Source organism: Corvus moneduloides, chromosome 8 (assembly GCF_009650955.1).
Source record: "Corvus moneduloides isolate bCorMon1 chromosome 8, bCorMon1.pri, whole genome shotgun sequence".
In the NCBI taxonomy this organism is placed as follows: domain Eukaryota; kingdom Metazoa; phylum Chordata; class Aves; order Passeriformes; family Corvidae; genus Corvus; species Corvus moneduloides.
The window spans coordinates 1-4,275 of NC_045483.1; the positions used below are offsets into that span (position 1 = coordinate 1).

The window sequence follows — 4,275 nt, forward strand, 5'->3', positions numbered from 1 at the left end:
AAAAAAAAAAAAAAAAAAAAAAAAAAGATAAAAAAGATAAAAAGATAAAAAAACTGGGTTTGCACAAATAAGCACTGAATCCAAAACCTTTTATGTTTCCAGTATTCCAACCACGTTCAGATGCTGAGCAGGTGCTAAAAACAACAGAAAAGCACAAAAAGAGACAAATCTTCCTTCTCGACCTTCAATATCCTCAATTCAGGAAAATCACCCAAACTCAACAGCTCTATATAGAAGGGCAAAAAAACCCCACGTGTACTTTGAGCTGAAAACCCCACGTGTACTTTGAGTTGGTGAGAAGAACAGGAACCTTCAGCAACTGAGGCTGCACAGTCCACAGCAGCAGCGAGAGCTCAGCACACGTCCAGACAGGCAATTCCAGCACCTAAATTTAAAGAGAAGAAAAAGTTGATTTCTTTTTTTTAAAGTTACTCTAAGTTCGTAAAACCAAACCAGCCTTTGCTCTTGATTTTGGCTCACTGATGCACACACACACACAAGAAGCCAACGGTCACACAGGGCCCGCTTGCAGAATTCCTGATCCAAACCCTCGCCTTTCCTGCCCAGCACTGAGGGAAATCTGACAGAGGATTCATAAAGAGCCCTCACTGAGAGCAGTCATCGCCCCAGGCCTTCAGGCTTGGCAAGATTCTGTAGGGAACAGACCCAAATTCAGTTCCTAAATCTGAATCTCTGACAAGTCCTGTTAGAAAGACAGCGGACAGTCCATCAGAACACAGAATTAAAAGGCTGCACAAGGAATAACAAAAGCTTTTCCAGGAACAGCACAAGTTCCTTTTCTCCCTCACCGGTCCGGGACCGTGAGACCTTTGGCCCCAGGAGACAGGAGAGTTGTTATCAACACTCGAACCTCCCAAGCGTTGTTATTTCTCAGAGAACTGGGCTGGCACTGAGCTACTCCCATGCGCCTGCAGGGCTCTGGCAAGACGACATCCCACTCCTGCCTGGAGAAATTTCACCCCCGTAAAAAGTCATTTCCCTTCTCTCTCTCTGAGCCATGGCCAAAGCAGCTGTGTAGAACAACCCGGGGGATTTATGGGAGGGCTGATTCTCTCAGGAAAGACCCCAGACCCTGAAGAAACAAAACCACCCCAAATTTCCAGCTGAAAACACGCTGCTTCCTGAATGGGAGCACACAAAACTCTCTTAAGCATCTTCAGAGATGGCCCATTCATCATCTAGGATGGACAATTAATCAGACCCAGGAAAGGCTTTGTGCAGCCCAACTCCGAGACAAGAAAACATCATGAATATGCTAAATTGCGAGAAAAATAGAATTAATTCGGACTCTGCCCAAAAACTGTATAAGAAGGAACCAGCCGAAGCAGCACCCGTGAACTTGGGAGCTCTGGTGTGATAGAGGTCAGATGTATGCGTGTTCACCCAGCTCCGACCCCGGGCTCGGGCTGCTTTTCTCCATCGTGGCTTTCTGTGTGACCGATCTTTCGGCCGCGGAATAAAATCTGTTTCTTTATTAATTTTAATTTGGCTGAATTTCTTTACCTCACATTCATAACAATGATGTAACATGCGAAAAGCCAACATCACAATACCATTTATAACAGAGGGATCCGCCGGAGGCACCCGCGGTGCTGCGGTCCTGGCCGCGGAGTGATCCCCGAGGGACTATTTGTGATGCGGTCCTGCCCGCGGAGGAATCAGCGGTGATGCGACCCCGCCCGCGGAGGGATCCGCCCGAGGGACTATTTGTGATGCGCTCCTGCCCGCGGAGGGATCAGCGCTGATGCCACCCTGCCCGCCCAGCTGCTCTCGCTCCCTTTTCCCGCTCTCCTCTCTGCTCCCAGCGCTTCTCCTGCAAAGGGCACGGCTTTTCCTGGGCTCTTTTCCTGCCGGGCTGCAGCGAGCGCTCCCCTCAAGGAGCAGGGGCAGCTTTGCTCGCGGCGGCAGCGATTAAACAGAGCAGGCCCGGAACAATTCCTGCTTAGCCGGGTTTTGAGCACATTCCTGAGCCAGCACCGGCAGCAGCGAGTGAGGCAGCGGCACATGAAGGAGGCTGCGGCTCTGGCCAGGCTGGGGAGGGGTTCCTCTGTAAAATAAGAACATGGAGAGACAAACCAGAAAGGGCAGGGAAAAAAAAGAAAAAGCCAAGACAAACTAAACTTTTTTAAAAAAATAATCCGGATCCAGAGGGACTTCTGGCTGGAGAACTTCCTGGGGAGCAATCCTGCCCCTCTGGGAGGCAATGCCAGGGCAACTCCAGCTGAAACCTGCACACAAACACCACAAAGATTTCAGATATTTGCAGGAAGCATCCACTTAGCAACTGCTGGTTAATAATTTATTCACTTTCCCATTAAATGGTACATTCAGTCCACAAGACTTAAACACCTTTCTGGTAGTTTTATTTACAGTCTGCAGCGTGTTCTGTAAAACACAGAAGTGCTCACAGACACACACACACAACACAGGGATTTGCAAACATTTAAAGAAGTACAGTTTATTCCAAAGGAAGTCTACGCACTACTTTTTCCATAAAAATTATAAAAAATACTTTAGTTACTGTATTTTACCTAAACCAAGATACTTGAGAATTCTTCCACAAGTGATGCCCCCTCCCCACAAAGGGCACTCCCACAAGAAGAAATTCAGGAGGCTGCATCACCAAATAAAATCCTAATGGCAACTGCTTCAATGCACCAGAAGAACAAAGAATTCCCACTCTGCATCCAGCAATCCCTGCTCTGCAGCCTGTCTGGATCTGCTTAGGGCTTGTGGGGCTTTTGCACTCACTTCCTTCTCCAGGGCAGTTCCCACAAACAAAGAATGACTGAATTTCTGCAGACTGTCACTCGGCAATCCTGCATTTCACACATCCAAAAGGAAACACATCCAAAGGGAAACACTTTCCTTTGAGCCCTTTATTTCAAGGAGTCTCTTTTTTACTGAGCATCCAGTGAGAACAGTGCCCAGTTGCGGCTGTTATTATTTCTCTGCTTTTGCTGCATGGCAATATTGTGCTGGAGCTCTGCAGAACACCCACTGCAGCCCTTGTCTCACTGGGGCACACCGAATTGACAAAAAAAAGGCACAAAGATGAAACTCCTAAAGCAGCAGCAGCCCCAAGTCACTGAGCTGCTGCTTCCCAACACCAACACTCTGTGTCTCAGCAAACACTTCCAACACACGAGCCAAGGCCACAGGGCAGTGAAAAGCCCAGAGCCTGCGGGCAGGACAAGCACTACATTGATCAGTAACAAACCAACACAGCTCAACTGGATGGTGCACTTAAGACTGGACCTGGAAGCATCAGGAAAAGCCGCTTTCGGTGTCCCTGTGCCCGTCCCTAGCCCGGCTCTCCGCTCCACACCAGCCCAGCCCGCCGCTTTTGGGGCCCGCCCTGGCCCCGCCCCGGCCCCAGTCCCGGCTCCGGCCCCGCTCCCGAGGTCCGCGGCCGTTCCAGCAGCCCCTGCCCCCGCTGCGTTCTCTGCCGCGGCTCCATTGAACCCGGCTTCGGCCCCGCGGGCCGCGCTGGGCCCGCCGGCAGCTCGGCCTCCTGGCGCCGTGGCTGCTGCGGACCTGTGCAGAGGCTCCACGCCAGCCTCTGGTACCGGCCCCAAGAGCTGGTGCCCTTGGCGGTGCCGGCAGCAGCCTCCGCCTTTGCTCCCCCGCTCCTGGAGGAATCGGCCTCCGAGAGGATTCCCACCTCCTACCCCCCCTCCCTCCCTCGCCTGCACCGTTCCCCTGGCAACGACCGCTTCTGCTGCTCCTCTGAAAGGAGAAGCAAAACGCCGAAGTTCCATCTCAAGGAACGAGCCCTTGCAGAAGGAAATAGTATCTGGAGACGGTTCTTCCAGATGTGTCCAAGGAAGAAGAATGTCCGGGTAGGCTTTAGTTGATGGGGGGACTATGCACACTGGAAGATTTAGCACACAAGAAGGGAAATACATCCACTGCTTCAAGGTACGCTTTTGGAGGGGTGCACGCCTTTGGGAAAATCTGGGAAGAAAGGGGATTGCTTGGTTCAGAGGGAGAGGGGCTGATGCATGGGAGACTTGTTTTGGAGGTTTTAGAGGCATTGGAATTGCCTGAAGAGAGAGCTGTGGTACATAGGGGGGGACAGCGGGGGGGATGGCCTCAGAGATGGGAGGAGGGAGTTTGGCAGATCGGGGGGGCTGAGGATGCTGCAGAGAATGGGATAAAAAGGGTTGTGTTAATTTTGGCCTCGAAGAGCGAAAAATTGGAGACTCCAAAATTCAGTGAAACAGAGGAAAAAGAATGAAGGAAGAAGGGGGG

General features: G+C 51.2%; 1 long non-coding RNA gene across 1 annotated transcript; it reads right to left on the minus strand.

Annotated features, from left to right (window-relative positions):
- Positions 1–68: 68 nt before the first annotated feature.
- Positions 69–3,374, minus strand: LOC116447485. The gene is made up of 2 exons (XR_004241584.1): positions 2,143–3,374; positions 69–385 (listed from the first exon to the last, which is right to left on the minus strand). It is a non-coding gene; the product is annotated as an uncharacterized LOC116447485 (long non-coding RNA).
- Between the last annotated feature and the right edge of the window lie 901 nt (positions 3,375–4,275).